Source organism: Rhineura floridana, chromosome 9 (assembly GCF_030035675.1).
Source record: "Rhineura floridana isolate rRhiFlo1 chromosome 9, rRhiFlo1.hap2, whole genome shotgun sequence".
Taxonomy (NCBI): domain Eukaryota; kingdom Metazoa; phylum Chordata; class Lepidosauria; order Squamata; family Rhineuridae; genus Rhineura; species Rhineura floridana.
Genome location: NC_084488.1, coordinates 84,404,506 through 84,428,306, shown reverse-complemented (window position 1 = coordinate 84,428,306; position 23,801 = coordinate 84,404,506). Strand labels below are relative to the sequence as shown.

Genomic DNA, 23,801 nt, shown 5'->3' with positions numbered 1-23,801 from the left:
GCTGTCTGAGTCATTAGCACTAAGATTGTGGCTTGTTTAAATTATGGTTTTCCTTTAGATCCAAACTGGGAAACCGTGGCTTAATTCCTGCTTAGTAATCAGGGTAAGAAATAAAGATCAGATCCTGGATGAATTATCTTAGTTATTAAGCAGGGAGTGAAGCAGTTTTTTGTTGTGAATGCAATGGAAAACCGAGATTGAAACAAGCCATTATCTCAGCACCAGAGCCCGTCTAAGAAGTCATGGTTTATCAGCCTAAGGTTATGTCTGAACCAGTGTTCTGAACTGAGCTTCCTCCTTTAACTTCAAATCTTCCTTAGCATGAAATATACTTTAATACATTCTACATTGTATTGTATTCTTGATTTACTGTTTTCTGATCCTTTCAACTGGGTGTGATAATCTTTCTGTGTTCCCCATTATATCATAGCCTTATGTTTTGCCTCCCAGCTCACTTTGTACATTTCTTCAGAACATTTTTTTTCCTTCTGTATATCCTTCAGTTCTCAGGAGCATAGCTTCAGGAACACTTGTAAATACTTTAAACAGTAACTCTTTGGGTTTTTCCTTCCTGTGCACTTCCCAATAGTCAAAGCAGACACGTAATAAAACTTGCTGCTGCTTTGTTTATTTCACCCATATTTAGCCTTCACCTTTAACTTGCGTCAACCATATTTGTTATTTTTTCTAGGTCCTCTGAAAATCCTTAGCATATACCTGCCAGAGAAAAATCTCTTTAAAGTTATCCAGAATGTCTGACAATGAAAATGGATACCTTTATTTTATTTTTCTGGACTGTTGTTAATAATGGACTAGGGACAACAGCTGGGCATGCAAGAGAAAAAGCGGAAATAGAGCTGTATGTACCTTACAAACAGATACCTCATTTCCTCAGTAATCCAGTTTCTAATTCAGTTATAGGAATAAGGCTCCCACAATTGAGGGAGCATTTCTTTTTAAACTTCCTAACATTCCCTACTGTGCAAAATGCAAGAATCTTACCACATGATGGAACAATGCGAGCACTGGATATGGTATTATGAAAGTGTGTTCCTACAAAACATAACTAGTATTAGACTTTAAATAACTGACCTTTTCATTCTTTGCATCATCCTTTACAAATTTGCTTATGGTCCAGCTATTTCTCTTGGGATATTGGCTACCAAGCATGAAATACTGAATAAGGAGACAGAAAGGCCAGAACATGTTACCTTGGAGAGTTCACTTCTTTGTGCAGATGTCATACTGCTTAGGCCAGCTAAATCAGAGAATTGAACTTTATACATTATAAATAGTGAGTTTATTTGCAAGGCTGTTCAGCATCACAAAGTCATAGGGAATAAGACTTTTTTAAAAAAAAGCATATTCCTCCATTGAAATTAAAAAGAGAAGAAAGCTAAACAATATCCAACTATTGGACTGGATAAAATGTAAGTAATTCATAAACATTGCCTTTCATGCCAAACCACACCTGTCTTTAGCTTCAGAATCTAAGACAGTAAGTAACTATGGCTTAAGATGCACACTGTCATTTGTATTGCCTCCAAAATGCTTGTTTGTTCTTATTCATACAAAATTATGCTTTCCTAACAATATTTTGAGAAAAGTGACATTTTAAACATTAATAGAAACTACTGAACAAATCAAATGCTGATGACACGCAGCTCTACTTCTCCTTTTCATCTTCTTCAGGTGAGGCTGTCGATTTGCTGAACCGTTGCCTGGCCTCGACAATGGACTGGATGAGAGTTAACAAACTGAAGCTCAATCCAGACAAGACTGAGATGCTGTTGGTGGACGGGTTCTCTGATCGGATGGTGGATATATACCCTGTCCTGGACGGGGTTACACTCCCCCTAAAGGACCGGGTTCGTAGTCTGGGAGTCTTTTTAGACTCTTCCCTCTCACTTGAGGCTCAAGTAGCCTCGGTGGTTAGGAATGCGTTTTACCAACTTCGGTTGGTAGCCCAGCTACGTCCCTATTTGAGTAAAGAGGACCTTACATCAGTGGTACATGCTCTGGTAACCTCACGTTTGGATTACTGTAATGCGCTTTACGTAGGGCTACCTTTGAAGACAGTTCGGAAGCTACAACTAGTGCAAAATGCGGCGGCCAGATTGCTGACAAGGACCAAGCGGTCCGAGCATATAACACCTGTTCTGGCCAGCTTGCACTGGTTGCCAATATGTTTCCGGGCTAGATTCAAAGTGTTGGTATTAACCTATAAAGCCTTATACGGTGCGGGACCATGATACCTTGCGGAACGCCTCTTCCGATATGAACCGGCCCGTGCACTACGTTCTGCTACGAAGGCCCTCCTCCGGGTTCCAACTCACAGGGAGGCCCAGAGGGTGATGACAAGATCTAGGGCCTTCTCAGTGGTGGCCCCCGAACTATGGAACAGTCTCCCTGAGGAAGTACGCCTGGTGCCGACTCTGCTTTCCTTCCGGCGCCAGGTCAAAACCTTCCTATTCTCTGAAGCATTTTAAGTTACATTGATCTAATTTTAATAATGTTTATTGTATTGTTGATTGTATTTTAAAATTATTTTGTTATTCATTGTATTTTTATACTATTTTATGTTCACCGCCCAGAGAGCTATCGCTAGTCGGGCGGTATATAAATTTAATAAATAATAATAAATAATAAAAATGACTGTACAAATCTCTTTCCCCTCTTCTATCTAATCTAACCCTTTAAAATATTTACTTTTCAAACCTACTTTTTATCTATCTTATGTCTTATTTTTGCAGACTCTGTCAGGCTGGAGTCATTTACCTAAGGCAGGGATGGGGAACCCCTGGCCATCTAGATGTTGTTGTTGGACTATAGCTTACATCAGCCCCAGCCAGCATGGCCAGTGGTCACAGAGATTATAGGAGCTGTAGTTTCCAACAACACCTTGAAGGCTATATGTTCTCCACCACTGATCTAAGGTCCACTATTTATGTTGCTCCGGCTTTGTAAAGCTCCAGCTGTGTTGCACAATCTTGTGTTGGCAGGTACCACATGAAACACAGGACCACTCAGGAGAAGCCCATCTTGCAGCTCCTCCTCATGCCAACAGTAACCAATGGGAACTCTTGGGGAAAGTGACCACAACATACTTGAATTCGTGATTTTAACAGAAGCAAAAGCTGAGAGTAGCCATATGCGCACCCTGGACTTCAGGAAAGCTGATTTCAATAAACTCAGAACACCTGTAAGTGTGGTTCCATGGCAATAGACACTAATGAGAAAAGGTATCCAAGATAGGTGGGAGTTTCTAAAAAAGGAAATTCTAACAGTGGAATAGCAAGCAATTCCAATAAGGAAAAAAGGGGGGAACAGCAGAAGAATGACCTGAAAACAAAAAAGGACACATACAGGAAGTGGAAAGAAGGCCAGGCCACAAAGGAAAAGTACAGGCAGGTATCACGGAATTGCCGGGATGGTGTCAGGAAGGCTAAAGCTGAGAATGAGCTGAGGTTAGTGAGGGATGCTAAGAGCAACAAAAAAGCTTTCTTCAGGTACATCCATAGTAAAAGACAGAGAAAAGAAATGGTGGCCCAGCTACTCAATGAGGAAGGCAAAATGATAATAGATGACAAAGAAAAGGCAGAAGTGCTCAATTCCTACTTTGGCTAAGTCCTCTCCCAAAAAAGGGTCTATGACCCTTCCGGGAAACATGAAGGGGCAGGATTGGAGCTTGAGCTTGACAGACAAACGGTCAAGGAATACCTAATCACTTGGAATGAGTTCAAATCGGCAGGGCCCGATAAACTGCATCCTAGAGTATTGAAGGAACTGGCTGAAGAACTCTCAGAACTGCTGTCTATTATCTTTGCGAAATCGTGGGGGACTGGTGAAATACTGGAGGAAAGCTAATCTCCCTATCTTCAAAAAGGGCAAAAAGGAGGAACCGGGGAATTACAGACCAGTTAGCCTAACATCAATCCCTGGAAAAACTCTGGAGCAGGTTATAAAGCAGTCAATCTGCAAGCACCTTGAAAACAATGCAGTGATTACTAGAAGCCAACACGGATTTATGAAGAACAAATCCTGCCAAACTAATCTTGTCTCATTTTTTGATCAGGTAACCTTCCTTGTAGACTATGGGAATGCTGTGGACATAATATATCTCGACTTCAGCAAAGCTTTTGACAAAGTGCCCCATGATATTCTGATTAGCAAGCTAGCTAAATGTGGGCTGGATGGAACAACTATCAGGTGGATCCATACCTGGCTCCAAAATCGTACTCAAAGAGTGCTTATCAATGGTTCCTTCTCAAACTGGGCAGAAGTAACAAGTGGGGTACCACAAGGCTCGGTCGTTTGCCCAGTGTTCTTCAACATTTTTATTAATGACTTGGATAAGGAGGTACAGAGCATGAAAGGATGTCACATAGAGGAGGGCCGGGATCTCTTCTCAGTCATCCCAGAGTGCAGGACACAGAATAATGGGCTCAAATTGCAGGAAGCCAGATTTCCACTAGATATCAGGAAAAACTTCCTAACTGTTAGAGCCATATGACAATGGAACCAATTACCTAGACAGATAGTGGGCTCTCCAACACTGGAGGCATTCAAGAGGCAGCTGGACAGCCACCTGTCGGGAATGCTTTGATTTGGATTCCTGCATTGAGCAGGGGGTTGGACTTGATGGACTTATAGGTCCCTTCCAACTCTACTATTCTATGATTCTATGAAAAGTTGATGCTGTCACGCAGAAGAGCAACACCCATGTGGTCTGGAGCTTCTTGTGGTACTCTGGTGGCAGTATACTCCAGAACAGCTGCTGGAACATTAGTATTGGGCCTAAGCTGAATATCCGAAGGAGCACCTCCTCCCATATAGTCCTGTCTAGTTGTTAAGATCAGTAAGTGGGGCCTTTTTGGTAGTGCTACCATGCTTTGGGGTCCATAGGGTAGGAGTGCATGAGGAGGTCTTATCGGTGGTGGCCCCCCAGGTTATGAAATTTCCTCCACTCAAAGGTGCATCTGGCCCTGCCACGGTACATCTTCTGTCAACAGGTCAGCTTTGGAGACAGCTGATTGAGATTGACCACCGCCTCCTGTTGTATTGTAGAACTCTTTTTAAATGCTGTTTTTTGCATTATTTTAAACTGATATTTTAATTGCTCAAATTGCATTTTGGAATTGTCTATAACCCATGCTGGGACCTTAGGGTGTAATAAGAAATAAGCCCCAACATGAATTTAGGAATCTGGAAGTGGGAGATTTTAGCAGCTGCAGAGGACATGGCTTCCCAAGCAACTTCTGCTTTGTCCACATGAGGATAAGAATAGTGACGAAGTGGGAGAAACCTACTCTCTGCTATTGCTGAAAGGTGAAAACAGTGTGGTATAACACGGAATCTGTGGCCTCCTGTCTTGCCCTGTCCGTATTTTCCACCATTACATTGCAGTCTTAACAGATTCCAAACAAGGACAGATTCACAGTGGCTTTTATACCACCCCATTCTAGAGTAAGGAGAAACCAAACAAAGCAGGGTTCTTTCTGCTAGGCAGCTCCTAAAAGTGCAGGAGGCTCTTCATAGTCTAGAAACCTGACTACTATATGATCCACAGTTCCTGAGTCTCCGGATTTGTCTTTCCTGTCCTTTTACTTCCTGCCAATACAGTATGGTCCTTACCCCTATGTGAAGTTTTGTATCAATCCTTTGCCTCTCCTTTTCAGATTCAGATTGGTCACCCGCTTTCCTCACATCTTGGTCATGTGGCCCAGTCTGTGCTGTCCTACTCCCTTCAGCCATTCTCACTCATAGCCATCCTCCATGCCTGTCCAAGATTTCTGCCTCAACCTCCCACCCCCAATTCCATATCACACCTCAACCAACAATATATGTCTTCTCGCCTTTTCTTAAGCATGAAAAGATTTTTCCACAGCCCCCTTTCTCACTGATTTCTTTTAACTTGTATCCCTCTCTTTCCAATGACCACTGCTTCCTCTACTTATGCTTCCTTCAGGTTTCTGATTCACAGCACTAGGCTACTTTGCACTCCCTTGATTAATTCCATCTCTGGGTTCCTTATGCCTTGATTCCTCGTCTGCTTAGATCTCTTCCACAGCTCATCCTTCCCCTGGGGCCTACAATCTCTTTCACAGCAGTTTGATTGTTTACAGTAATTCTATAGCTCAGAGTTGCAATCCCTCAGCCCATTGTAATGCTTATGAACATCCCAAGGTGTCACAGCAGTACTGTATATGTAGATGAGGGTGCATTTTTTCCTTACTGGGTTACACATACTCAGGCTATGGACACACTAGCTGCCTACAGCAAAGTGTTTCCATTGGCTACACCTGGAGGAGAAACTGGTTGATCTGCTGATCAGTTGCAGAATCTGACTGAAACGGAATAATAATAAAACACTCCAGATGATCTGACCAGGTAATAGAGTAAAAAGTGGCAGGGTTGGACTAGCAGTGTTTGCCCCATTGTCAGAAAAGAGAGGTGGAGATGCACTGGAACCAGCACAACAGTAAGTGTGTTTCTACCCCAAGACTTGGGGTTAGGATTTACAGGACTGCAACATTTCTGGGCTGGCTTGTCCCCAGCTTTACAGAAAGGGGGAAAGGACTGGAAGAGAAGGCAGGAAATAGGGAGACAAATGGAAGAGAGATGCTAAATATGCTGGATGGGGAAAGATCAAGGATGCTAGGTTTGGTAAGCAGAGGGGACTAAATACAAGGCAAAGCTGATTCTAGGGTTTGGGAGGCCTTTAGCAGCAATCCCCTGGAGGACTCCCTTGCTCCTAACTTCCCTGGAGGAGTCCATTTTTCCTTGCCACACTGCCCAGTGGAGAGGGTGACCAAAGAGACCAGCTGCTGCTGTACCTTGCGACTGCTACCACTCCTTGGCTCATCTGAGCAGGCAACTGAAGAGGCCGCAAGGAGTGCCTGCTGCTATCTTTGTTCTGTCTCTGGGCAGCATGGCCATTAGGGTTGGGCAAAAGAGGCCCAGCCAAGAGTGAAAAGCTACTTCTTGAAGCTGCCTCAGTCAGGTGGCCTAGCAATGGAGGTGCTAGGACCAAGGACCAACCTTCTGTGCTGCTTCTCTTTACCACCATCACTTGTCCAAGGCCCCGTCTTCACTTGCTTGCCCAATGCCACTGAACAGCAGTACCAAACCCAAACCTTTCGCCATCCGCTACAGGCAAGTAAGCAAAAAGGGATGTTAAATAAACCACCTTTAAAGTTACCCGTGGGCAATGTTTCCTATGGGTGCCAGCCAGATGGGTTGGGAAGGGCACATAAAGGGGGAAGGAAATTGTCTTCTCGGCGGAAGGAGGCTGTTAATCTCATTTCCGTGGCTTGCTTAGGGTTACATGTTGAACTTCTTCCCAGCATCGTCAGTACTTCTTAGTCACATCGCCCGCACAACAAACTGAAGACGAAATTCCACGCGCAGCAAACCATCGCCGGGTCAGGATCTTGATTGATTGACTAATTAAAGCAGGAGGAAGGAGGGGGCAGAATCCTGCGTTCGGGTTGGCTCCTCCTGAGACAACGTCATATCCCCGCACTTCCAATCATTTCTGGCGTTTGTTTTCCTATGGCCTCCCTTCCTATATCCAATCGGAGGCCGTTCTTTCTCTTCTCTTTCACCCCCAACCCTCGCTTCTCCCTCAGAGTCTGAAGTCACCGGAATTAGCTGGAACTTGGCTCCCGACGGCCGACTACTTGCCCCTCCCACGCGTTACCTGGTGCGCGTGCCCTGCCTGCGCGTGCTCGCTCTCTCAGCAAGCGCGCGAGAACTCCCGGCTTATTGCCCTCCTGATTCCCTTTCCTCCTCCGCCTCCCTCCCCCTACTCTACCACCTTAGGGCGCTAGAGCGTCCCTCAAAGCGGGAGGAAGAAAGTTACGCCGGGGGGGGGGAGAGGGGGGAAAAAGAGGGCGGGACTATAGCCTGGTGGTAGGCGGGGGAAGGAGCCAGCCTGCGGCACAGTCCGATCCCCTGCCGGACGGAGTCGTGGTCGGGATGGGGAGCAGCGTCTGGCGTGGCAGCAGCGTCGGAGCGGAGGTGAGTCCCTCAGAGACGGCAGGAAATGGGGTCTAATACTGGGCTGGCCGAGTGATTGGGTATTTCCAGGACAGAAAAGCGGCGCTCCTGAAGGGGGGAAGAGAAGGCGGTGGAAAGGAGCGCCGGCCAAGAGGCACGACAGCAGGAGGAGGAAGAAGGAGGCATACAGCGGCTGGCCCTTCAGAGAGCCGGTCGGTTGAGAACGGAGGGCGCCCCTCCTTCAGCCCCTTCGCCTTTCCACGCACACACCTGTCAGTCTGGAACTTATTGGCGCAGAAAGTTTTTCTTTGGGGCGGCAGGTGCCTCAGGCGAGAGCCCTGAGGGTAGTTGGGAGTGAGGGTGCCGCTTCTGCCTTGCCTTGCCTCGCCTCCCCTCGACTTGGCCAAGCCCGACTGGGGCGCGCTGCTGGCTGGATTGCGTTGGTCAAGCCCGCCAGTCTCTTGTGCGAGACACCCCGCACGTAACACGCCTCTTCCCGTTCTCACGCGTCCCTTTTTATTTATTTATTTATTTATTTATTGGATTTCTTAGTCGCCCACCTGGCTGGCTAACTAGTCACTCTTGTGGGCCCTCCGTGGTTTTTGAGGAGTCCTTTAGTGACGCTTTTCTTTCTCACCCACCCCACTTCAGTCTTCCCCGTTGTGTATTTTTCCTTGCGGGTTTCGAGCCCTTCAGCCGCCTTTCTGTAACACTCTTTCTCCTTGTTTACTACTTCACGCTTTCTGTTCCTGCGGCCCCTGCTCCGTATCAGTTTATTGGCTGTTGAAATGGCTCGACTAATGACAACTCTCCGCCTCCTTTCTCCACACCTCTTATCCCTTGCTCTCTAATCCGGAGCCATCATTAAGGGTCGACATGCTGCCTGTGGCCCCCACCGCAGTGCATCATATGATTCCCTGTTTTTTTCTTCTTCCGTCCTCTTCCTCTAAAAGCCCCATCCTTAGTTAACTGTGAGCTGCAGAAGATATTACATTTAATAGGGAAGAAAGCAGGAAAAGAACTTAATCTGCATGCCAATTGTGGTAAAAAATGCATAGGAAAAGGAACCATCTAGATTTGGGAGATCTGGCTCCCACTGGTTTATTGCAGTGAGAGGGTTAATGATCCATTGTTTTGGTTGTCCTTACATCAGACAGGTTTTGCAAACTTTGAGATTTCAAGAACATTGAAACCTGTATAAAAAGGCTCTATTGTTGTTTTTGTTGTTATGTGCCTCCAAGTCGACTACGACTTATGGCGACCCTATGAATCTGTGACCTCCAAGACCATCTGTCATGAACCACCCTGTTCAGATCTTGTAAGTTCAGGTCTGTGGCTTCCTTTATGGAATCAATCCATCTCTTGTTTGGCCTTCCTCTTTTTCTACTTCCTTCTGTTTTTCCAAGCACTATTATCTTTTCTAATGAATCATGTCTTCTCATGATGTGTCCCAAGTATGATAACCTCAGTTTCATCATTTTAGCTTCTAGTGACAGTTCTGGTTTAGTCTGTTCTAACATGCAATTATTTGTCGTTTTTGCAGTCCATGGTACCCACAAAGCTCTCCTCCAACACATTTCAAATGAGTTGATTTTTCTCTTATCCACTTTTTTACTGTCCAACTTTCACATCCATACATAGAGATTAGGAATACCATGGTCTGAATGATCCTGACTTTGCATTTGAGGACCTTTTCCAGTTCTCTCATAGCTGCCCTTGACAGTCCTAGCCTTCTTCTAATTTCTTGACTATTATCTCCAGAGTATCTAATAGTTGATTTTATTATTATGACATTTATATCCCACCTTTGCTGCATGGAGCTCAAGGTACAAGGTGGCCTACATGATTCTCCTCTGTCTCCATTTTATCCTCACAACAACCTTGTGAGGTAGGTTAGGCTGAGAGACAGTGACTGGCCCAAAGTCACCCAGCAAGCTTCATGGCTGAGTGGGGATTTGAACCCTGGGCTCCTAGGTCTTTGTCCAACACTAACTGCTACACCAGACTGGCTTTTTCTATTTTTCCATTCTGTTGTGTGTGTGTGCAAGTTTTCAGTAGATATTGGCTATCTTTTATGCTCTATCTTTTCTGTGTTTGGTGATCTTGCTCTCAAATTGGGTGTCTTGTTCTTTAAAAAGAAACATCATTGTGATTTGTAAAAAAAAGTGGGATACCCTAATTATAAATATTTATAGTCATGAACCTGTCATGCTAAATAAACAAAACATCATATTGTGATCATTGCTAGTTTCATAAGTGTTAAGCTATAAATGTTAATTTTTAACCTGGATGTTACATGCATGTTAAAAAGAAGTACACAGGACCCGTTATAAACCTTTTAAAACAGGAAATGCCAGTACAGGTGCACGTGTTTGTTTGTGTGTGGATTGGATTTCCAGTGCTTGAAATGTTGTTGGTTATAACATGGCAAAAGATATGGAATAGAGGTTAAAAAGATACAATACTTGAATAAGTTAATGATGACAAATATATTGCAAAGTCTAGGAGCTACTACAAACCTAATCATTGTTGATGTACATAGTTCATTATTCTTAGAGATCTGAAATGTTTTGTGAAGATTCACTGAAGTGTTCACTTCCATGTATGTTTAGCAGATACACCCACCCACCCACACATTGTATATACAGATTTCATTGTCTTGGATAGAAAATGCTTAACTTTTAAGTAAAAAGATTATTTAATGCATAAGGTTAACTATGTGATTGACATCTTATGGAAGGTAACTGCTTTTGAAGTTTGTTGTTGTTATATACCCCCGTCATAGCCTTCTTCTGCCCTCCCCAGTCCTAGCCTTCTTCTGATTTCTTGACTATTGTCTCCATTTTGATTAATGACTGTGCCAAGGTATTGATAATCCTTGACAAGTTCAGTGTCCTCATTGTCAGTTAATTAAAATTAATAAATATTTGCATTAACCAGCTCATAGTGGTGAGTGGGATAAGTTTATGAAGACTTAGGTCCCTGACTTGAGAATAAATGCACCAAAATGTTTTGTAAAATATTTCAAACTAGATTTTTTTTGGAACTAGATTAAAAAACACAGGATTCAGTCATTGTTTCAGTATTCTGGCAAATACTAAATAAAGTAAGAAGTGGAAACTGTCAAGCCAAAATTACTTGGGATATTCAAAACCTTTCCATACATTTTCATAAACATTTTAACCTTCCTGAAGACTGACATTGTGTGTTCATGACATGTTTCCACCTCTGTACATTGTATGAAAAGATTATTACTGGAATCTTGATCTTAAACACACAAGTCTCATTACATAGAAGTTCTTTTAAGTCTTCTAAGATTTACAGCCTGCTAGAGGAATGGGCTTATAGTGTTATTGTCAACTATTCTGTAACTTTTCCCATGGAAACTTGTCAGAACTGAAATCTGAGCATCTTGAGGGAGCAGTATAAAACTTGTTCTTATTTCAGCTTGCTTTCTGGCAAGCAGAGAGAGTGGAATTTTAAAATCAGTAAATATTTTTTGTTTGTAAATATTGCTGTGACGTTCTAGCTACAAATCAAATGACTCTAGATTGCTCTAGATTATTAATTGAAAGAGGAATACAATGGCCCTTGTTTAGCATAGTCATGCAAAACTGAATACTATGAAATATGGATAATCTTTTTAGTTCAACAATATCAACAAATCCAGCTCAGAGTGATATTAATTTCCACTCTCCACATGCACAAAAAGATCTGTGGATTGGAGCCAATGTTCCTTCTGCTAACAGAAATGCTCTTTCCATTTGCAAGAGGTACTGATATTCAGTGGAAGCTCTGGCTGGTGGAAGGGAGAAGGTGATTTTTGCCAGTTCCACCACCACCACAGTTACCTGTCCTGCCCAGAGGTGATGGATTCAGAATGAGGCGAAGTGATGTCTTTTTCTCTTTTCATTAAAGTTACAGATACATCCAAAGTGGCGCACTTCATATACCTGTCTACTCTGACTCACTACTTTCCCTAACTATCCTAGCTAAGCAGTCTCTGCAGTGTTTGAGGAGAGTTGACTCAGCACTTGTGCCTTGGGCGACACTGGTTTAAGTAGGGAAGGTTTTGGCTCATAGACGGCGGCTCCACCTGAGTTCCACCCTCTGAAAGTCTTCTTGTGCCTCCTTGCGTGGGGCGAGGGGGGGCAAGCCTCAGACAACCCATCTGACAGCGGGGCTTTGCTAGGTGACAGCGCGGTCTCTGGAAGTGGGATGCTGATTGCCTGGAAAGCATTTGAAGTGCCTGGTGGGGATTCCTGCCCGGGAGTAGATGGTGTGGGTGGAGAGTCGCTTCCCAACTGCTCTGGCTTTGGACTTGCGGGTGAGGCAGGAGCTTCCTCGGTGGAAGTGCCAGGCAGGGGAGTTTGGGGGCTGCCAGAACCCTCCACGCTCATCTCCCTTCCTTCAGGTCCCCAAGGAGCCTTGTTCTCATCTGACTCCCCTCCTCGATCTAACTCTCCCTTCGCCTGGGACACAACAGTCACCTCCTGCACTATTCCAAAGGATTCCTCTGGAGCAGCTTTTCAAGGGCCTGCAAGAGGAAGAAGGAACAGCTAAAATCACTCTATCCCCCACGTTCAAACAGGAGAACTCCTGTGAGTGGAGTTCCAGTCAAGAGAAATTCTTTGGAACAGAAATAATTATTGGGTATGATGTCTTATAACTATGCTAAAGGATACTGGGGGAGAGATAACACTTTTTCAAACTAAGGAAAGGCACTGTGTCAGTACATACATGGATTGAATGTGGTTCTGTTTCAACTTCATTGAACAGATGTTGTTGCACAATATGGTGACCAGATTTTCTTTTGCTTAGTAGTTCTAACTGGGAAGAATTAGTCAGATGATGCCTCATAATGTGAAGTAGAGGTGGTGGTGACAGATATAATGGGGAAGATACCAGGAACTCTGTTTAATTCAGCATGTGTTCAGATGGCCTGTCACCATTAGCTAAGGACATAAGACCTGTACTGGATCTGAACAAGGGTCTGTCTAGTCTGGCATCCTATTTTCCAGATGGTCACCCAGGTGTTTCCTGTAAGTGCACAAAAAGGACATGAGAAACCCCTTCCCCTTTGGAGCTCCTGCTGGGAGAAAGGGAAGGACATAAATCAAATAATAAATAAATAAATAAATGTTTGTTCAACCAACTTAGATGTGGCACCACTAAACGTGGATGTTCATGGTTAATCTGTTGATAAACCACTTCTCTATTAACTTGTCTAAGCAAGTGACCAGCATTTTATATATTGTGGCAGGAAATTCCATAACTTGCTTATGTATTGTATGTGAAGAAGTACTTCCGTTTGACTACACTGAATCTACTGCCATTCAAATTTAGTTATTTGGCCTGAGTGCTAATGTAACAAGAAAAGGAGAAACATTTATCTCTCCACTTTCTCTCCAACATTGTTAGTTGTAACAACTTTTATAATGACCTCTCCTTTTTTCTAAACGAAAAAGCCCACTCTTAGCCATCCCTATTATAAACTAAAAAGCCCTCAATACCTTGCTTTTTGATCTTAGGGAAGGTATTCCAACCTTTTGATCATTTTAGCTGCTGCCTTTTACACCTCTGATACTTTTTTTTTTGAGGTGGATAATCCAGAAATGGGCACAGCATTTCTAATGCCCCTGGATTAAGGAACTGGTTATTTTATTTTCAATCTTTTCCCTAATAATCCTTAAGATGGGTTTTACTGGTTTTGCCACTATTGCACATACTGGCCTTCTTTCATACATAATGTTAAGATGTGGCTTATGATGACTATAGTTAAAAAGCCATAGTTAAAAGTGAGGCAAGTCGGAGACAATCACTTAAACCTTGGTTTATTACATTAAAGAATAGTTAAAAGCACCAGTGAGAGCATTGAGCGCCATTTGATTTTTTTTGCCTCTCTTCACTTATGGCTCTGTAGCTTTTGGGTGGTGATGGCTCTTTAACCGTAGTTAAAGAAATGTTCACATATAACACTAAGGTATGGTGGACATTAACTAAGGTTTCTAAACCAACTACAAACTTTGATTAATGAGTGACCCTTAACCATTGTTAATAAACTATAATCAAACTGCTGTGCTGGGTTTACACATAACACTGTGCCATGATTTAATAAACCATTATTTAGTGTTATGTGCAGACCAGGCTACTGGGTTAATATTTTCATTAAGCTATTCACCGTGCTTCAAGAAATTTAAATGCTTGCATACACACAGCTTGGAAGTAATTCGTTACAAATAACGAATTACTTGAGGAACAAGTGGGTAATTCCCTTACTTTTTGATTGCAATAGAATGAGGAGTAATTTTGTTACTTTTGAGGAGTAATTGTAATGTTTCCAGCATTACTTGGGGTGGGGAGCAGGGGAAGTCTTCTGCTCCTCTGATTTGTGGATGAAAATCATGTGCCTCAAACTGGGCTTCTGTGTAGCATCGCTCTTCATCCTCTGTGGGTGGATAGGAGGCAACGAGGGAGAAGGTGAAGAGCGAGACAGGGTGGAGTGGAGAAAACAATTGTTTAAAAAGATGGACGGTGGTGGAGAAGAATGGAGTGGAGGGAGAAAGGAGCCAGAGGGCAAGAATGTGGATAAAGGAAGAGAAGGAGGCAACAGCAGAATGGAGCTAAAGAACTGTGGAGGTGAAAGGTGTGTGTGTACTTTGCATACATAGTGGCCTCCGCCACCCTCCCTGGCTACTCTGCTGCATTTGCAGTGTTTTAACTTTTTTGCATCTCGGGAAAATGTTTGCTTGGGTGGGTGTCCTTTAGTTGGTGGCAGGGCAGGGTCCGAGAGATGGCTAAGTGAGAGAGATTATGCTTGCTGGCTGAGTGTGTATGGGGGGATTGCACTTGGTTTGACATGCGAAGATATGAGTAGTGGCCTCTGCTCCCTCCCCACCTCCCTTACCAGCGGAGAGACCATCACTGCTATCTTATGGATAAAAAGAATTATTCTACTACCTCTGTGTGTGTGTGTTTATTTTTAATGTTGTTTTAGGCAACTTAGGTGTGCAGCAGCCAAGGCCAGCACCTTGTAGGCACTCTAGCTTTTTTTTTAAAGTAACTTAAGTGTAATTGTAGTGATTACTTTTGAGTTTTTCTGCTAGTAGGATCTCAGGATTCTGTTGGATGTTTGTGAATTAAAGGTACAAAAAGAGGATGAAATGGCAGATGCTTGGAAGAAGTGTTATTCCAGGCTCAACGGATTTCAGAACATCCTTCCTCGGGAGCACTATAAATATACTACAAATATATATATAGGAAATGGGATAGTCAAGTGTAGTTTATATAATATTCCCACAGTCTCTCACTAAATAAATATGAAATAAAATTATCAAGTTATTGTATTTTTAACAAAAACATAAGTTTATGCATAAAGAAAAATGTATCAAACAAAATAAGTTAAAAACAGAACACCTAAAAATTAAGAGAACCAAATCCGATTCCTAAGGCTCAAAATATTGCCTAAGAACATCTGTTAAATATATACAATGATGTCTAAATAGCAAACATGCAAACAACAAAACAAGCTATTTTTAACAGCAGTCCTCGTGAAATCGTTGTATTTCAAACTTCTACAGTTTTTTCTTCTACTCTCTGGTAGTGGTGCTTTCACAGTTTTGCTGTTGGCTTTCTGTCTGAGATAAAATTAGAGAAGTCATGCGGATAATGTGTCTGATATATTTCCACAACCACCACCAAAATGTCATCCTAGGAGTGCTAAATATTACATTAGAATCATCCTGAAATCATCCTTTAGAGCCTGCAGTTTAGATTAACCTATGGTCACTTTCATAATGTTTTCTATGCGTCTTAGGTTAGAAAGGCAGCTGGATAAAAAAAATAACCCAGACTGAGCTCAGTAAGACTTTATACATCTCCAAAAGCTGTTGGGGCTAGGAAGAGAAAATTATTGGAAAAGCTGAGAGACTACTAGATTTCATGATCGGGTTGCTAGCAGAAGGCCACCACAGAACTCACTTCTGAATATACTCACTCGTAAGTTCCAGTGAGTTTCATGGGAGTTGTTTCATAGGAAGGACACTTAAGATTACATCTTTATCCTTTTGCCTTATAGGAACAACTTTAACTAGATTAATAAATGAAGCAGAATCATCAATAAATCAAGAGTTACTGGCTTCCTTGTGGAAGTTAATTCAAGGCCTCAACATTTAATATTTAGATTTGTAAACAGCAAAACTTCAGAATAGATTATTCTATTTAAAACAAGGGCTTAGTGCTAGGATGTTTAATGTGCTGGAATGTTTAATGGCAGGATCACAAAATTTTTATAAGAGTAAGATAACTATTGGTACTGGACATTTTTTACATTTTAGACAAAGGATATCATATTCATACCTCCAGCTCTTAAACAAAATGTTCTAGAGCATGTCAAACTTTGTTACTTCCGCTTTAAATTGACATTCCGTTGTTCTCTTTGATCTAAATAGATTTCTTTGTAGGCCATACAATTGAATTTCCCGCTCTTTAGCATACTTGGTTTCTTCCAGTTCCTTTGTTGATGCAGAATGGTGCCTAGTCAAAATAGGTTTTTCATTGTTGTTGTTATGTGCCTCCGTCAACAACGATTTACGGCGACCCTATGAATCAGTGACCTCCAAGAGCATCTGTCATGAACCACCCTGTTCAGATCTTGTAAGTTCAGGTCTGTGGCTTCCTTTATGGAATCAATCCATCTCTTGTTTGGCCTTCCTCTTTTTCTATATCCTTCTGTTTTTCCCAGCATTATTATCTTTTCTAATGAATCAGGTCTTCTCATGATGTGTCCAAATTATGATAACCTCAGTTTCATCGTTTTAGCTTCTAGTGATAGTTCTGGTTTAATTTGTTCTAACACGCAATTATTTGTCGTTCTTGCAGTCCCTGGTATCCACAAAGCTCTTCTCCAACACCACATTTCAAATGAGCTGATTTTTCTCTTATCAGCTTTTTTCACTGTCCAACTTTCACATCCATACATAGAGATCGGAAATACCATGGTCTGAAATGATCCTGACTTTAGTGTTCAGTGATACATCTTTGCATTTGAGGACCTTTTCTAGTTCTCTCACAGCTGCTGTCCCCAGTCCTAGCCTTCTTCTGATTTCTTGACTATTGTCTCCATTTTGGTTAATGACTGTGCCAAGGTATTGATAATCCTTGACAAGTTCAATGTCCTCATTGTCAAGTTTAAAGTTACATAAATCTTCTGTTGACATTACTTTAGTCTTTTTGACGTTCAGCTGTAGTCCTGCTTTTGTGCTTTCCTCTTGAACTTTCATCAGCATTCGTTTCAAATCATTACTGGTTTCTGCTAGTAGTATGGTATCGTCTGCATATCTTAAATTATTGATATTTCTCCCTCCAATTTTCACACCTCCTTTATCTTGGTCCAATCCCGCTTTCCTTATGATATGTTCTGCATACAGATTAAACAAATAGGGTGATAAAATACAACCCTGTCTCGCACCCTTTCTGATGGGGAACCAATTGGTTTCTCCATATTCTGTCCTTATAGTAGCCTCTTGTGCAGAGTATAGGTTGCAAATCCAGTTTTATGTGTAATGCAGTTTCAGCCCATCTCCCTGTTCACATTACTTCTATTGATATTCCTTGTTTTAGGACTTCCCTTGTTTTTGGCATGGCCGTTTCTGGTGAAATCTGAAACAGGGAGATGAGAGTCCATGCATCGTTTTGGGGTGAAATGGGCATACCATGGTAATGAGAGCAGTGTGTCTTACTTTTTTTGTCTCAATTTTGAAAAGCCAATGTGTTTCAGATGTAACACTAAACCATGATTTATTTTGTTTATGTATTTAAAGTATTTTATGCTGTTCTTCAACCAGGAAAAAGGCTCCTAGAGCAATTTACAAATATCACTAATAAGCATTATGAGAGTGAGCCTGGCCTTATACTAGCCTTGCATGCTCCCCCTTTCCTTTTCCTAGGACAGCTGTGGTGAGAAGATCAGAAGCTTCTGCTTCCTTTTTAGATTTAAAAGTATTATCTGAACCGTAGTTAATCTTAACCATATTTAGTGAAAACAAATCTGCTTCATAAACTTTGATTTGAAGTGAGTTTGTTTTCACTAACCATAGGTGGTTAACCACAGTTGGTTAACCACAGTTTGTCCAGGTTTGGTGATGGCAAGCCAGGTTCATTCTTGCAATGCTACACTATGGTTTAGTGTTATGTTGTATCCAGCCCACTGACCCTTCCAGAGACTTAGGAGCAGAGCTCTGGCTACGATCACCGTCCTTCCTTTGCATAGGTAATCTGGGAATAAAGGGTAGTGTTAGCAGGCCAGACACCAACTCTGAAGCCACCAGCAGCTTCTGAAAATTGAGAGAACAAAAAAGATAAGTGCTATTTTTCTAAACATCTGATATATCTTGTGCTGATAAGGGCTAATATTGAACTCCAAATTAAGAACAAAATTAAGAACATTTTTTAATTTTGTCTCTGTCATGAACTGAGTAGATAGGTTTAGGCAAGTCCTTCCTCCCAGTCTCCCATCTGCAGTATGCAGGTGATGATAGTAACCTAATTTATGGGATTGTTATAAGGATTACAGGATAATGTACTTGAAGTGCTTTGAACAGTCAAAGTGTTATAAACGCTAAGTTGTTGTTCAAAGATACATCATTAATACCAGTCAACATTCGTAGTAGGCACCCTAAAAGAATCTCCAGATGGTGTTTACTTCACAAATAAATGTATAGATTTTGGGGATGGGCATAAGATTTTAAAAAAATGTTGGCCTTTATTGCTGAAGCCAAAGGCTGTTTGGGGGTGGTATTCTTGTCTCTTGAGTGTGAGTTGGCAGTTATATATCAGACATTCATGACTGTTTAATACCACTTTTCAACACTTGGCCTGGAAAAGTTGCAAATTGTTACATTCCAACAGCACACCTTTTAAGATGCCAAGGATTTTTCCAACATGGCATGTGCAATTATGCCATAATATACAGAAACTGTAATTGGACTGTGTTAAAATATGATGTGTGTTTAATACACTAGAAATTTTCCTCAGTGAAATATAGTTAACTTGGATTCCAGTTAAATATTAACAAGCCACCTGCAGTTTCTGTTGATAGGACAAATTAAAATTCTGGAGTTTTACTGAATGTACATTGTACATAGTGTAGTATTCCTTACACATCTGTTTTAATACAGGTATTTCCTAGTCATATGTTCTTGACTAACATGTCTAACAGCATTTACACTATTTGAGTTCTTTTAAGACCCTGGCTTGCGTGTACTTGTCAGCATCTCTGCAATAATTACTGGTTCTCTGGGAACATAAAAGTTGTTTCTAGACCACCCATGATACACAGCCTTCAAATGATGAAATGAATACTTTCACATTTGTTTCCTCTAATCTTGGTCAAATACAATTCCACATGTCTTACTTCAGCAGCCTCACACACACAAGGAAAAATGATCAGTTTCTTGTTGGATTCCGAGTTAAGAAGCACAAAAAATATGGAGAGGTTCAGAATATGTGGTGTAGGGAGCTGGGTAATAATATAAGCCTAATATGTCATCTACATATGGTGGATTAAATGTTTGATATATTGTAATGATGTTCTTTTTTACCAAGTTGTGTCTAATAGTTCAGTCCTCTGATGTGGGTATGTAGAGATCTTTCAGTTTCATATTGAAATTTATATAGGCTCTTATTTTAAGCATACCAAAAGTATTCATATTCAGTGCTGGTACTTGTGGGATTGACATAGCAAGTTGCAACAAGAACTGCAGTTTAAATTACACTACACATTGGATGAATACAAACAATTCTGTGGAACTGAAGTGGGAGAATACTTAAAACTATGGCTTGGTTCAAAGTAACTTTGTTCTCCTTTTCTTGTACAACTTTTGTCTGTATTTACACTCATTCAAAACAGAGGAAATATCTGCTCTCCAAAGTCATTCCACTTTCTAATGTTTTCATTTTAGCTTCTGGATTTACTAGTTAGTTTTGTAACCTTTTGATTTTAAATTGTAGATCTAAAATGATAACTTATTGAGCAGTAGTGAAGAACTGCTAGCATCTTAGCAATTATTAACTATTTGTTCATAAACTCCAAAATAGTACTTGCAAAAAATCGAAGCTCTAGCTGTAATTCACCCCTCAAGTGATAGTGAATTTCACCTACCCATCATCTCCCCCCTCTCTTTCCCCCACTCAGAGCCTAGAAAAGAGGATCTTATGATGAATGGTGATGGATGATTACCTGCTTACCAGGCATGGGGAAGGCAGCGGCGTTGCCTCTCTCCAACCCCAACACTGGCTCTTTAAAGTTGGGACACTGTATAGATTGTAATGGAATGATATTGGTGATAGGAAACTGTGGAATAATGTTCATTAGTAATTTTTTCTGCAAGCTAGGTTTATTTGTTGATAAATATGTATTTTTATCAACTAGATATCAGGACAGTGTACAAAATAAGACAAAAATATTCATATCACCATAGATACTACCATAGAATGTAAAACCCAATTAAAAAAGCTTTAAATGCAGTAAATCACAGTAGGATCTATCCAACAAGAGTCCTACTCGGAATAGTCAGGTTAAAATGAATGGACATGACTAATTGGGTCCATTAATGTGGGTGTACTCTGAATATAACAGAGTTGGATATAACCTAGTAGGACAAATTAAGCAACTAAAATGGCCAGGCAATCAGAAAATGATAATAGCCAGTACCAATTGTACCTCTATAGGGAAGTGGTACTATGACAGAGCTCTCTCCCTCACTGAGACATAACATGTAGGAGGTACATTAAGAAGAGCTTCCCTAGCAAATCTTAAGACATGTATAGGCTGTTATAGGGAAGATCCTAGGTCAACTCTGAGGACATCCCCATACACTGCAGTAATTTAATTGGGAGGCTGCCAGACATGGACTGTCATGGTCAGACTATCCCCATCCAGGAACAGTCATAGACAGTGAACCAGATTAAGCTGGAAAAAGGCTGTCTGAGCTACCAAGCCTCAAGTGACAAAGCTGGACCAAGGAGCATTCCCTACCTATGCACCTCCTTTCCTTGAGAAGTGCAGCCTCATCTAGAACAGGTTGCACACCCAGAGAGTCTGGGCACAAGGACCACTGACCCATGGGACCCTCTGTATTGGGATTCAGCTTCATTTCATTGACCCTCATGCAGCCCAGTACTAAGTGTAGCATTGGTTTAGTACCTGCTCAGCCTCAGATGACAAAGAAGTAGAGCTAAACATCATCTGCATATGGATTGTCCTTAATCCCAAATTCCCTGATATCATCACCCAGTGACTTCATATAGATCAGGTATAGGGAACCTGTGGCCTTCCAGGTATTGGACTCCAGGTCCCATCAGCCCCAGCCAGCATGGCCAGTGGTCAATGTTTATAGGAATTGTAATCCAATAACATCTGGAGACCCACAGGTTCCCCATCCCTGATACAGATGTTAAAAGATGAGGGATAGCATAAAACCTTGTGGGACTCACAACTGCCATAGGCTCAAGCACATATATGCCCAGCTACCTTCTGAAGCAGACACTGTAGATAGCTGCAGAACCACCCTATTTTAAATTTTTTTAAATTGTGTTTTTAAATTGTTTTTGTGTTTTAAAATTTGTATATTTGTTTTTAATTGCTGTAAATCGCCCAGAAAGCTTTGGCTATGGGGCAGTATATAAATGCAATAAATAAATAATATTTAAAGTCACTGGGAGATCAAGGTAGGGTTGCACTTCTCTGTTTCTCTCCTCACAGTGATCATCAGGGCAATCAAGACTGTTTCAGTGCCAAAACCAGAAGTGTTCCCAGAATGAAATGGGTCTAGATAATTTGTTTCACCTGAAAGCGCTTTGAGTTAGCTGCCTTCAGATATCTGTGCACCAGGAACCTTGTGTGTTATGCTATCAGTATCTAAAACCTTTGAATAAAAAATAAATAAATAAATTAACACAACCCTCATGCCCCATTCCGCATTGTTCAAGATTGCCCCCAAACTCACCAGGGGCTGTTTAGAGATCACAAGTGGCTTCAGGGGGGAGGAGGTGATGGGAAAGTTTCTTTCCATTAGCCTCTTAAGTTAACTTAGGATCCATTCCACTCCCTCACCCCCTTAAAATGACAGAATTGTTTAGCTCTGATAATGAAATCTATTTACAAAAGAACTTTTTGGTTTAAAATGCTGCATGAAGGGCTTTTTGTCTTCACTCAATCTACAAAATCCCAGTAAATTGTAAATGTTATGGGCTATACCCTTAACATATGAATTATTTAGGCATTATCTGTGTTATGGTTACCTTGGAGCTAAATGGCAGAGGGGTGGACTAAGTTCTAGATTTGTCTGTTCACAGGAATAGAAGCATGGAGTCTATTCAACTGATGCTACCATTCCACAGTAAAAATATCCAACTGGCAATCCAATGCAATGGGTACTTAGACTTTACAAATAAAAAAATAAGCTTTTGATGAAGTACCTCATCAAAGATTCCAGAGTAAGCTTAGCAATCATGGGCTAAAAGGAGAGTCCTCTTATGGATCAGTAACTGGCTAAGAAACAGGAAGCAAAGAGTAGGAATAAATGAGCAATTGTTGCGATGGTGGAATGTAGAAAGTGGAATCCCCCCAGGCTTGATATTGAGATCTACACTTTTTAACTTGTTCATAAATGATCTGTAGTAAGCTGAGCAGTGAGGTAGCCAAGTTTGCTGATGAAACCAAATTGTTCAGGGTGGTTAAAACAGAATGGGATTGTAAGGAGTGCCAGAAAGATTTCTCTAGACTAGTTGAATGGGCAGTAAAATGGCAAATGCAGTTCAAAGTAATCAAGTGTAAAGTGATGCACATTTGGGCAGCTCCTCCTAATTTCTAATATACACACACACTCTGAACTGGTGGAATGAGACCTTTTGTCATAGTGAATAGCTTGTTGGGCAGCAGCATGAAAAAGGTGATAATTAGGAAAGGGATTAATAATAAAACTGCCAATATCATAATGTGATTATACAAATCTATGGTGAGACCACACAAGGAATTGTGTTCATTTCTGGTTGGACAGTTCTCCCAATGGAGGGCTGTAGAAAGTGGAGTCCCTCAAGGATTGGTATTGGGACCTGTACTTTTCAACTTGTTCATTAATGACCTAGAATTAGGAGTGAGCAGTGAAGTGGCCAAGTTTGCTGACGACACTAAATTGTTCAGGGTTGTTAAAACAAAAAGGGATTGCAAAGAGCTCCAAAAAGACCTCTCCAAACTGAGTGAATGGGCAGAAAAATGGCAAATGCAATTCAATATAAACAAGTGTAAAATTATGCATATTGGAGCAAAAAATCTGAAGTTCACATATACGCTCATGGGGTCTGAACTGGCGGTGACCGACCAGGAGAGAGACCTCGGGGTTGTAGTGGACAGCACGATGAAAATGTCGACCCAGTGTGCGGCAGCTGTGAAAAAGGCAAATTCCATGCTAGCGATAATTAGGAAAGGTATTGAAAATAAAACAGCCGATATCATAATGCCGTTGTATAAATCTATGGTGCGGCCGCATTTGGAATACTGTGTACAGTTCTGGTCACCTCATCTCAAAAAGGATATTATAGAGTTGGAAAAGGTTCAGAAGAGGGCAACCAGAATGATCAAGGGGATGGAGCGACTCCCTTACGAGGAAAGGTTGCAGCGTTTGGGGCTTTTTAGTTTAGAGAAAAGGCGGGTCAGAGGAGACATGATAGAAGTGTATAAAATTATGCATGGCATTGAGAAAGTGGATAGAGAAAAGTTCTTCTCCCTCTCTCATAATACT

At 41.5% G+C, this 23,801-nt stretch overlaps 1 protein-coding gene across 3 annotated transcripts in view; it reads left to right on the top strand.

Moving 5' to 3' along the window:
- Nucleotides 1-7,555: 7,555 nt before the first annotated feature.
- Nucleotides 7,556-23,801, top strand: part of USP53 (ubiquitin specific peptidase 53) — a 55,210-nt gene continuing 38,964 nt past the window's right edge. For 2 of the 3 annotated variants that reach the window (XM_061585231.1, XM_061585229.1), the window contains exon 1: nucleotides 7,556-8,022. The gene's annotated coding sequence lies outside the window, so the exon portion shown is untranslated. Of the gene's footprint in view, nucleotides 8,023-8,144; nucleotides 8,214-23,801 lie in introns of those variants that run through there. The other variant, XM_061585230.1, reaches the window with a different exon arrangement.